This window comes from Mesoplodon mirus, assembly GCF_964341445.2.
Source record: "Mesoplodon mirus genome assembly, chromosome: 7".
Classification (NCBI taxonomy): domain Eukaryota; kingdom Metazoa; phylum Chordata; class Mammalia; order Artiodactyla; family Ziphiidae; genus Mesoplodon; species Mesoplodon mirus.
Window position 1 is genome coordinate 60,244,117 of NC_138983.1, and position 12,182 is coordinate 60,256,298.

At 40.9% G+C, this 12,182-nt stretch overlaps 1 protein-coding gene across 7 annotated transcripts in view; it reads left to right on the forward strand.

Annotated features, from left to right (window-relative positions):
• Nucleotides 1–12,182, forward strand: part of LOC309808678 (synaptotagmin-9) — a 388,309-nt gene that overhangs the window by 46,000 nt on the left and 330,127 nt on the right. The gene's annotated exons all lie outside the window — the stretch shown is intronic.

The following is a 12,182-nucleotide window of genomic DNA, read 5'->3' on the forward strand; positions in this document are numbered from 1 at the left end:
TGCTTGATTCTAAGAGTTGAGAATCAATAAATGGTGTCTGTGTTATTATGAACATAAAATTTTATTTAGTGCAGAATCAAGAGGTATACTTTGTCGAGATATATGTGAAAAATAATACTATGATTATTTTTCCTTTTTTAAAAAAATTTCCTCCTGGAATTCCTAATTTCTCTCTTTTTTTATGCTATTTTAAGACAATTGATGATGTTATTAAAAACTAAACCCTCCATCTTGTCATTTTTATCTTTTCAAATCCTTTTTATCTGAGGAGGACTCCTTTCTAGAACGCAGTCTTCCTGTTCTAGGCTGCACTGGCTCCTCTCCAGGCCTGCCACTTAGCTCTCTTGCAGAGACTTCCTTCACTGGTCTTCTGAGAGGAGTGCAATTTTCCCTGTACACTATGTCTTCTATCTCATTTTATTTTATTTTATTTTTAATTTTTGAATTTTATTTTATTTTTTATACAGCAGGTTTTTATTAGTCATCAATTTTATACACATCAGTGGATACACGTCAATCCCAATCTCCCAGTTCATCACACCACCACCCCCGACCCCCCTGCGGCTTTCCCCCCCTTGGTGTCCATACATTTGTTCTCTACATCTGTGTCTCTATTTCTGCCCTGCAAATCGGTTCATCTGTACCATTTTTCTAGATTCCACATATATGCGTTAATATATGATATTTGTTTTCCTCCTTCGGACTTACTTCACTCTGTATGACAGTCTCTAGATCCATCCACGTCTCTACAAAAGCCCCAGTTTCGTTCCTTTTTATGGCTGAGTAATATTCCATTGTATACACGTACCTCATCTTCTTTATCCATTTGTCTGACGATGTGCATTTAGGTTGCTTCCATGTCCTGGCTATTGTAAATAGTGCTGCAAGGAACATTGGGGTGCATGTGTCTTTTTGAATTATGGTTTTCTCTGGGTATATACCCAGTAGTGGGATTGCTGGGTCATATGGTAATTCTATTTTTAGTTTTTTAAGGAACCTCCATACTGTGCTCCAAAGTGGCTGTATCAATTTACATTCCCACCAACAGTGCAAGAGGGTTTCCTTTTCTCCACATGCTCTCCAGCATTTTTTGTTTGTAGATTTTCTGATGATGCCCATTTTAACCAGTGTGAGATAACACCTCATTGTAGTTTTGATTTGCATTTCTCTAATAATTAGTGATATTGAGCAGCTTTTCATGTGCCTCTTGCCATCTGTATGTCTTCTTTGGAGAGATGTTTATTTAGGTCTTCTGCCCATTTTCTGATGGGGTTGTTTTTTTTTTATATTGAGCTGCATGAGCTGTTTATATATTTTGGAGTTTAATCCTTTGTCTGTTGCTTCGTTTGCAAATATTTTTTCCCATTCTGAGGGTTGTGTTTTCTTCTTGTTTGTAGTTTCCTTTGCTGTGCAAAAGCTTTTAAGTTTCATTAGGTCCCATTTGTTTATTTCTGTTTTTACTTCCATTACTGTAAAAGGTGGATCAAAAAAGATCTTGCTGTGATTTATGTCAAAGAGTGTTCTTCCTATGTTTTTCTCTATGAGTTTTATAGTGTCTGGTCTTACATTTAGGTCTTTAATCCATTTTGAGTTTATTTTTGTGTATGGTGTTAGGGAGGGTTCTAATTTCATTCTTTTACATGTCCAGTTTTCCCAGCATCACTTATTGAAGAGACTGTCTTTTCTGCATTGTATATCCTTGCCTCCTTTGTCATAGATTAGTTGACCATAGGTGCGTGGGTTTATATCTGGGCTTTCTATCCTGTTCCATTGATTTATTGTGCCAGTACCATATTGTCTTGATTAATGTAGCTTTGTAGTATAGTCTGAAGTCAGGGAGTCTGATTCCTCCAGCTCCATTATTTTCCCTCAAGACTGCTTTGGCTATTCGGGGTCTTTTGTGTCTCCATACAAACTTTAAGATTTTTTGTTCTAGTTCTGTGAAAAATGCCATAGGTAATTTGATAGGAATTGCATTGAATCTGTAGATTGCTTTGGGTAGTATAGTCATTTTCACAATGTTGATTCTTCCAATCCAAGATCATAGTATATCTCTCCATCTGTTTGTGTCATCTTTGATTTCTTTCATCAGTGTCTTATAGTTTTCTGACTACAGGTCTTTTACCTCCTTAGGTAAGTTTATACCTATATATTTTATTCTTTTTGTTGCAGTGGTGAATGGGATTGTTTCCTTAATTTCTCTTTCTGATCTTTCGTTGTTAGTGTGTAGGAATGCAAGAGATTTCTGTGCATTAATTTGAATACTGCAACTTTACCAGATTCGTTGATTAGCTCCAGTAGTTTTCTGGTGGCATCTTTAGGATTCTTTTTGTATAGTGTCATGTCATTTGCAAACAGTGACAGTTTTACTTCTTCTTTTCCAATTTGTACTCCTTTTATTTCTTTTTCTTCTCTGATTGCCATGGCTAGGACTTCCAAAACTATGTTGAACAATAGTGGTGAGGGTGGACATCCTTGTCTTGTTCCTGATCTTAGAGGAAATGCTTTCAGTTTTTCACCACTGAGAATGATGTTTGCTGTGGGTTTCTCGTATATGACCTTTATTCTGTTGAGGTAGGTTCCCTCTATGCCCACTTTCTGGAGAGTTTTTATCCTAAATAGGTGTTGAATTTTCTCAAAAGCTTTTTCTGCATCTATTGGTTTTTATTCTTCAGTTTGTTAATATGGTGTATCATATTGATTGATTTGCATATATTGAAGAATCCTTACATCCCTGGGATAAATCCCACTTGGTCATGGTGTATGATCCTTTTAATGTGTTGTTGGATTCTGTTTGCTAGTATTTTGTTGAGGATATTTGCATCTGTATTTCATCAGTGGTATTGATCTGTAATTTTCTTTTTTTGTAGTATCTCTGTCTGGTTTTGGTATCAGGGTAATAGTGGCCTCATAGAATGAGTTTGGGAGTGTTCCTTCCTCTGCAATTTTTTGGAAGAGTTTGAGAAGGATGGGTGCTAGCTCTTCTCTAAATGTTTGATAGCATTCACCTGTGAAGCCATCTGGTCCTGGCCTTTGTTTGTTGGAAGATTTTTAATCATCACAGTTTCAATTTCATTACTTGTGATTGGTCTGTTCATATTTTCTATTTCTTCCTGGTTCAGTCTTGGAAGGTTATACCTTTCTAAGATTTTGTCCATTTCTTCCAGGTTGTCCATTTTATTGGCACAGAGTTGCTTGTAGTAATTTCTTAGGATGCTTTGTATTTCTGTGTTGTCCGTTGTAACTTCTCTTCTTTCATTTCTAATTTTATTCATTTGAGTCCTCTCCCTCTTTTTCTTCATGAGTCTGGCTAAAGGTTTATCAATTTTATTTTCTCAAAGAACCAGCTTTTAGTTTTATTGATCTTTGCTATTGTTTTCTTTGTTTCTATTTCATTTATTTCTGCTCTGATCTTTATTATTTCTTTCCTTCTACTAACTTTGGGTTTTGTTTGTTCTTCTTTCTCTAGTTCCTTTAGGTGTAAGGCTTGATTGTTTATTTGAGATTTTTCTTGTTTCTTGAGGTAGGATTGTATTGCTATAAACTTAGAACTGCTTTTGCTGCATCCCATAGATTTTGGCTCGCTGTGTTTTCATTGTCATTTGTCTCTAGGTATTTTTTGATTTCCTCTTTGATTTCTTCAGTGATCTCTTGGTTATTAAGTAACGTATTGTTTAGCCTCCATGTGTTTGTATTTTTTATGTTTTTTCCCCTATAATTGATTTCTAATCTCATAGTGTTGTGGTCAGAAAAGGTGCTTGATACGATTCCAATTTTCTTAAATTTACCAAGGCTTGATTTGTGACCCAAGATGTGATGTCCTGGAGAATGTTCCGTGTGTGGTTGAGAAGAAAGTGTAATCTACTGTTTTTGGATGGAATGTCCTATAAATATCAATTAAATCTATCTGGTCTATTGTGTCATTTAAAGCTTATGTCTCCTTATTAACTTTCTGTCTGGATGATCTGTCCACTGGTGTAAGTGAGGTGTTAAAGTCCCCCACTATTATTGTGTTACTGTCGATTTCCTCTTTTATAGCTGTTAGCAGTTGCCTTATGTATTGAGGTGCTCCTATGTTGGGTGCATATATTTATAATTGTATATGTTCTTCTTGGATTGATCCCTTGATCATTATGTAGTGTCCTTCCTTGTCTCTTTTAACATTGTTTATTTTAAAGTCTATTTTATCTTATATGAGTATTGCTACTCCAGCTTTCTTTTGATTTCCATTTGCATGGAATATCTTTTTCTATCCCCTCACTTTCAGTCTGTATGTGTCCCTAGGTCTGAAGTGGGTCTCTTGTAGACAGCATATATATGGGTCTTGTTTTTGTATCCATTCAGCAAGCCTGTGTCTTTTGGTTGGAGCATTTAATCTATTCACATTTAAGGTAATTATCGATATGTATGTTCCTATTACCATTTTCTTAATTCTTATGGAGTTGTTCTTGTAGGTCCTTTTCTTCTCTTGTGTTTCCCACTTAGGGAAGTTCCTTTAGCATTTGTTGTAAAGCTGGTTTGGTGGAGCTCAATTCTCTTAGCTTTTGATTGTCTGTAAAGCTTTTGATTTCTCCATCTGAATGAGATCCTTGCTCAGTAGAGTAATCTTGGTTGTAGGTTCTTCCCTTTCATCACTTTAAATATATTGTGCCACTCCTTTCTGGCTTGTAGAGTTTCTGCTGTTAACCTTATGGGAGTTCCCTTGTATGTTACTTGTCATTTTTCCCTTGTTGCTTTCAATAATTTGTCTTTGTCTTTAATTTTTGTCAATTCGATTACTGTGTGTCTTGGTGTGTTTCTCCTTGGGTTTATCCTACCTGGGACTCTCTGTGCTTCCTGGACTTGCGTGGCTATTTCCTTTCCCATGTTAGGGACATTTCCGACTATAATCTCTTCAGGTATTTTCTCGGGTCCTTTCTCTCTCTCTTCTCCTTCTGGGACCCCTATAATATGAATGTTGTTGCATTTAATGTTGTCCCAGAGGTCTCTTAGGCTGTCTTCATTTGTTTTCATTCTTTTTTCTTTAGTCTGTTCCACAGCAGTGAATTCCACCATTGTGTCTTCCAGGTCACTTATCCATTCTTCTGCCTCAGTTATTCTGCTATTGATTCCTTCTAGTGTATTTTTCATTTCAGTTATTGTATTGTTCATCTCTGTTTGTTTGTTCTTTAATTCTTCTAGTTCTTTGTTAAACATTTCTTGCATCTTCTCGATCTTTGCCTCCTTCTTTTTCCAAGGTCCTGGATCATCTTCACTATCATTATTTTGATTTCTTTTCTGGAAGGTTGCCTATCTCCACTTCATTTAGTTTTTTTTTGCGGGGGGGGTATCTTTTTCCTTCATCTGGTACATAATCCTCTGCCTTTTCATTTTTTCTGTCTTTCTGCGAATGTGGTTTTCATTCCACAGGCTGCAGAATTGTAGTTCTTCTTGCTTCTGCTGTCTACCCTGTGGTGGATGAGGCTATCTAAGAGTCTTTTGCAAGCTTCCTGATGGGAGGTACTGGTGTTGGGTAGAGCTGGGTGTTGCTGTGGTGGGCAGAGCTCAGTAAAACTTTAATCTGCTTGTCTGCTAATGGGTGAGGCTGGGTTCCCTCCCTGTTGGTTGTTTGGCCTAAGGTGACCCAACACTGGAGCTTTCCTGGGCTCTTTGGCTCTTTGGTGGGGCTAATGGCAGACTCTGGGAGGGCTCACACCAAGAGTACTTCCCAGAACTTCTGCTTCCAGTGTCCTTGTCCCCACGGTGAGCCACAGCCACCCCCCACCTCTGCAGGAGACCCTCCAACACTAGCAGGTAGGTCTGGTTCAGTCTCCTGTGGGGTCACTGCTCCTTCCCCTGGGTCCTGATGCACACACTACTTTGTGTGTGCCCTCCAGGAATGGAGTCTCTGTTTCCCCCAGTCCTGTCGAAGTCCTGCAGTCAAATCCCGCTAGCCTTCAAAGTCTGATTCTCTAGGAATTCCTCCTCCTGTTGCCGGACCCCCAGGTTGGGAAGCCTGACATGGGGCTCAGAACCTTCACTCCAGTGGGTGGACTTCTGTGGTGTAATTATTCTCCAGTTTGTGAGTCACCCACCCAGCAGTTATGGGATTTGATTTTATTGTGATTGTGCCCCTCCTACTGTCTCATTGTGGCTTCTCCTTTGTCTTTGGATGTGGGGTATCTTTGTTGGTGAGTTCCAGTGTCTTCCTGTCAATGATTGTTCAGCAGTTATTTGTGATTCCAGTGCTCTCGCAGAGGGAGTGTTCTATCTCATTTTAATCTCACACATTCATCCTCAAATAACTTCCTATGATAGGTGCCTGGAGAGTAATCTTTCTGAATTCTTGTAAGTCTGAAAGTGACTTTTTTGGCCCTCACACTTGATTGATAGTTGTGTTTGGGTATAGAATTCTAACTTGATCGTAATTTTTCCTCAGAAGTTTGCAGGCATTATTCCATTATCTATTTTTAAGTCCAATGCCGGTATAGTTCCAATGTCTTTGAGTTCATCTTATTTTTGGTCTCTTAAGCTTTTGTGATTTTTTTCTGATTTTTATGTTTGGAAATTTCACAATAATGGGCCTAAGGTAGGGTTATTATACTGTATGTGCTCGGTGCACCCCTATCAATTTGTCCTTCAATTCTAAGGAATTTTTTTTTTAATTGATGATTTTTACCTTTAGTTTCTGTGTCCTAACCTTCTGGAAAACTTAGTTTTTAGACTTCCTGGGTACATATTGTATAGCTCATATTTGTTTTGCCTAAGTTTCCTGAATCTTTGGTTCATATTCAGGTACATATTCCCTGACTTTACTCCCTTCTGAATTTTTTATTTGTTTTAGCAGTCATGCTATTTTTTCCCTACGAAGTTTGTCTTATTTCATTCTCCATTCCATTTACTAGTAGTCCACCCTTATTTTATGGAAATACATTGTGGAAATTTCCTGTGAATGAAATGTTTTAAAAGTTCCTGTTTCCTTCCTGAGTTCTCTCTGTTTCCTCTGGGAACATTTTTTTTTTGCTTCTATATGTTAATGTTGCTGTAGGATTTCTCTCTATGGCTGGTGTTTCTTTGCAATTTAGTCACATTTAATACTGAGGCAGTAGGAAAGCTGACCATAAGGCTATGTATCTATGAGGGAGTGTTTACTTAAAGGGGATTATAAGGGATTCCATTTTTTTTTTCAAGAATATGGAGGATTCTGCTCTTGGGCACTCGTTCTCATACCAGTCGCCTTGGTTTCTCCCTAGCAGACTGGACAGTATTTGGTGAAGATTTTCAGCCACTGCCCTCGTTTTCAGCTCAACATCTTAGTCTTAGCTGCTACGATGTTGGAAATGTCTGTGTCCTGAGCCTGTATGAGTTTAGTGGGCCAGGTTGCCTGCCCCTCAGGTGTATCTCCCTCTGCATTTTTGGGTGGGGCGGCCTGTGGCATCCTCTACCACAGCTCCATCCACATACTGTCTTTCAGAAAAAAAAATTTTAAACCTTGTTTGCTGATCATCCCATGCTATTTTCTTTGTGATTGTTTATACTTTTTATTTGTTTCATATTATTTAACGGGGGGAGGGTGTCAGGAAAGAGGGGATATATATGGATAAATATATATGCATATGCACCATTATGCATCACAGTCTCCCTTAAATATTTTATATACATATTTGCACCTATATTTCCTTATCAACATTGAGTTGAAGTATCTGTCATCTCTCCCTGCTAACAATGTAGGCCATTTAATTTGTTTTTACTTCCTTCCTTTTTCCATCTCCCACGTGTTGTTGAAATTGTTAGAATTTATGTGTATAGTTACCATTCCTTTGCTCTTTTAAGTGTTGCTTTCCTTACCAGTTCCATTAAACGTCATAACCTCAAAACCAGCAATTATTCAGATTTAATACACTTTTTACTATCTTCTTTGCTTATCACTAATTCTTGTGATACGTAGTATGTAAGTATGTATCTTATCTAGAAAGCCCTTCCCTTCTTGGGTTCTCTATTCTGACATAAATTTTTATTTATTTGGAGAATTCCCGTAGCTTGTATTGCTGGAAAGGGTAGGTGAATGCTATATTTTCTGAGTCACTGATGGCTGAAAATGCTGTTCCTTTCTTCTTGTGATAATGTGGCTGGCTGTGGAATTCTAGGGCTACAGTCTCCTTTTCTTAGTTAGACCAGATGAGATCTCAGGCGTGTTGGATTCTGGGTACTGCTGCAACCATGCTTCTCCCTCTTAGCCACTATTTTAAACATCTCACTGAGTATAGGAATTAATTTGCCTTTCGCGTTAATTTATGTCAAGTGCTATTTATTCTGATGACTCAGCTTGATTGGTCAACCTCTTTCAAGTTGCTGGTTTGGCCCATTTGTCCTATGATTTTGTTGTCGTTGTCATCAGTTTATACACTCCTCCTGTTGCTTCACAGTTCAGTGGGGCAACTACTGTTCCTCTGTCCATATGCAGTGTAGGTGCTCAAGCTTTGTGCTCCTTGGGCAGTAATATTTGTCATTCCAGAACAAGTCTTCAGGCTTGCAGGGATCCCTTGGAATCATAGGTGTCCAGCTGGGTGTCTGCTGGGTCTAGGGGTGTCATGGTGTCTTGTGTCTGGTGTCCAGGATTAGTGCTGCAGTACATCATGTCCTCTGGTGAGGGCTAGTAGCCAGCAGAAAAGGGTTCTGACGATCAGGCACCCCACTCCGCATCTTCCCTGGAGAGATGTTCTCTGTGGCAGCTCTGGGTACGGTTTCATGCACTGTAACCCCCAACCAGCAACCCCTCTGGGGATCTGGATCACAGCTGGGTTACCATTTGCCTCCTTTCATCCCCGAATCACCAGCTGGTTATTCTCTTGCCTCTTTGACAGAAAGACCAATTACACTTTTCTATTCTTCAGAAAAATATCTTTAGAATAATAACTTTTTGACGTTGCTATGTGCTGGGTTTTTTTCCATTTTTATTGTAGAATATACATAAATGCCAAAGGATACACACACACACACACACACATATATATGTATAGCATACATGTAGTTTAAAGATCAATAATAAAACAATTGGCCATGTACCTACCACCTAACTTAAGCAAGAACTCCTTTTCTAAATAAAGCTATTTTGTGATTCTCAGTGGATTCTCCCACTCCCTTTCCTGAGGCTGTGGGTCTGAGGTGGGTGGTATGTGTGGCCTTAGTGACTCTGAAGCCACTTTCTAGTAATTCTTTCTGAAAAAAGAGGAAAGTACAAATAGAGTGTGTAGAGGGCACCCTGAGCTGTTTGCAAGCAGAAGTTCCGACGATTACACTTAGTGGTTGGTGTGGCTGTGTGGGTCACTGTTGGTTTCTCCTGGCAGGTGCTCCCTGGCCCCCTGCTCACCTACATGGCCCCTTTGTGTGAATGAGGAAAAGGCCTTCTTGCTATTTGCCAGACATTTTCTGTAGTAACTCTATGTACAAACATTTATCACGACTATGAATGTGACTAGCGGCTCCTGGAGTTTACAGGCCACAGCCTTAACTCACAGTAAACACAGAGGTGGCCACAGGGCCCTCTGGTGGGCTGCATCAGATGTACACTGAATGCCTGCTCAGACCAGACCCCTGCTCTCATGGATCCCCCATGACTGGACTTGGGAGCAAGGCGTTTTTTGGGTGTGTGAGCTGGGAGTCAGCTAACAAGCTGGAATCGTTCTTGAGCTGGGTCAGGGCCCTACGGTTACTAGCAGAAGTGGGCCCAGGATTTACCTTATTTAGCATGTTGCCAACGCCAAGTAAACCCTGAGAGGCCATGTTGTACCAAGCTGATGAGTTCGCGGCTCAGGTGCGATTCTAAATGCATGGTGCCCATAGTCCTGGACAGTCCTGGGTAAAGTCTCTTGTTGATGTGATTGTTGATATCGCCTTTTTTCCCTCTTAAAAGTATCTTAGTCTTGGACAATAAATTATATGGTCATGTTTATTAGTCAACTTTTTGCCATGGTGACAACCGCCTTTGAGACCCTAGTGACTTAAATAAAGCATCAACTATTTACGTTTTGCTCATGGATCTGTGGATCAGTTTCTGCCCTGCCCCAGTCCGTGTGTCAGGTTTAAGTGTGCTCCTCATTCTGGACTTTGGGCCTATGCCACAAGTCTTCCTTTATGGCACCCAGGCTGAAATATCAGCCCTATTTAAGACCTCTTCTTCTCACAGCAGAAGGTGGGAGCCCAAGAGTCCTCTGGTCCAAGGTGGCATGGACCACATCTACTCATATTTCATTGACCGGAGCAAGTCACGTGGCCAAGACCAACATCAGGGGGTTTGGATTTATGCTTCTTCCTCGGAGGGGGCACTATGGTGTGGAAGACTGAATATTTGGTAAATGATAATATGTAATTATCACGTCACACTCCTAAAACTTACTGCCTTCTGGTATATGCCTCCTCCAGCCTATGCTATTCTCCTAGTGGTGTCTGTGTCAAGACAGTGCTGAAGTGATTAACAGGATGTAAGGAGGGGGTTTTGCCTCTGTTTGGATTACGGAACGTATTAAGGGGTTTCGCTGAGTTGTGGCGCTCTCGTTGGAGGAGGTGGGGGCCAGTATTTGCTGTGGCAGCCTGATTAACTGGGAGGGGCCTCCTGCTTCCCTGTGCCCCCAGTACTACCACCTGTCATGGAAGTTTTCACCAACAAATTTTCCATCCTGCTCTGTGAGCTCTCAGAACCACGTGGAGCCTGTGGCCAAACCGTGCTCTCCTCCACCTCAAGTTGGGGGGCTCCATGAGGTGTGATTTCTGGTGCCCTGTACTTTGCCTCCAGTGACTCTGTTCCTTGTCCCCCATCCCTGCCCTTTTTTGCTCTGTACCTGAGAGATTGTTAATTTTTATTTTTCCCTCAGTGTCCCTTCATTTGCCTGTGTTAAGTGTTCAGCCCTGATTGCTTTTTCCTTTAAAACAATCCCAGAAATTCCTCCGCATTACTCGTTCACCTATGGATAGAAGGTACCTGGACTTGTTTTCCATAGTCATATAGCTTGCATATCCCATTTCAGTGATATTTAAGGAGAGAAATGGGATAAGCAAAGATTTTGAGCTCAGTTACCCATGTTGAAGCTGGAACCCCCATATTTCCAAACAGAAACATAATATTGTTTCGCCGCAAGGGCAAAGATTGATTGGGAGGCATAGAGGAGAAACGTTAGATCCATCACCAGCCCTGGCAGCTGGCTTTCTGTCAAGAGCAATTTTTCATGGAGAAATTGTTTTATCATTTCATAAGAATTATCAAGTACCTCAGAGTCATGTTGAAAAGCACACAGACAGTAAGTAGGTGGTCAGCTTGACTCTGTAGGTAAGTGACTTGCAGGAGGGGTTCATGTGCATGCCTCAGCAGAGATGCAAACTGCGTCATGTCATGGATTGTTGGTGTGCTGTGGCTCGTTGAAATTGTGACTATTAAGTAACTGAGTCCTAATTTTCTCCTTCACTAGAATATGAGTCTGTGAAGGTAGGAGTGTGTCTATTGCGTTCTCCATTGTGTCTCCAAAGCCTGGCACAGTCCCTGGCATGTAATGGACAGCCAGAAAACTTTGGCTGAAGCAATACAAGTATTAATGATGGACAGTAAAGGCAGAACCTGGGGAGAATCCTTGGGGCTCCAGGATGTAACGGAGCCCAGCAACGGCAGTTAGGTGTGTCCTTTAAAGGGAGGAGTTTATAGCAGCACAGTGCCAGGAATGAGTTCAGGTCGACGCCTCAGCTTCCCTGGCTCTACTGTAGGCTGGTGGAAGCTTCAAGAGGGTTGTGCTTTGTTCTGAGAGCTGGGTGCACAGCCACTGGACACTGTACTGCCATGGACCCTAGCTGAGGCCATGGGGCTGCGGTCCACGTAGCAGATCTTGTTGCCCCCCAAACCCCCACTCCATTAACACTTGAGCACGTGCCTGCTGACCTCCAAGGCCAGCTCTGCATTTATTTGAAATGTGGGAATTTTCTGGCCACAGAAACTTACTTGGCCACCCATGCTGCAGGTTAGAAATGCCCCTTGAGAGCTGCCCTCAAATCAATGACTGAAGGGGTGGATGTTATAAATAACCCAGTCCCCTGGTCTCTAGGGTGTGGAACCTCCCTAGCAGCTTAACCTCTGGCCTCCCACTGAGGTAACTGGCTTGATAAAGCCCCCCCCCCCTTACTGGCTGCTTTCTTACTCCCCTGGATTAACTCCCTACTTC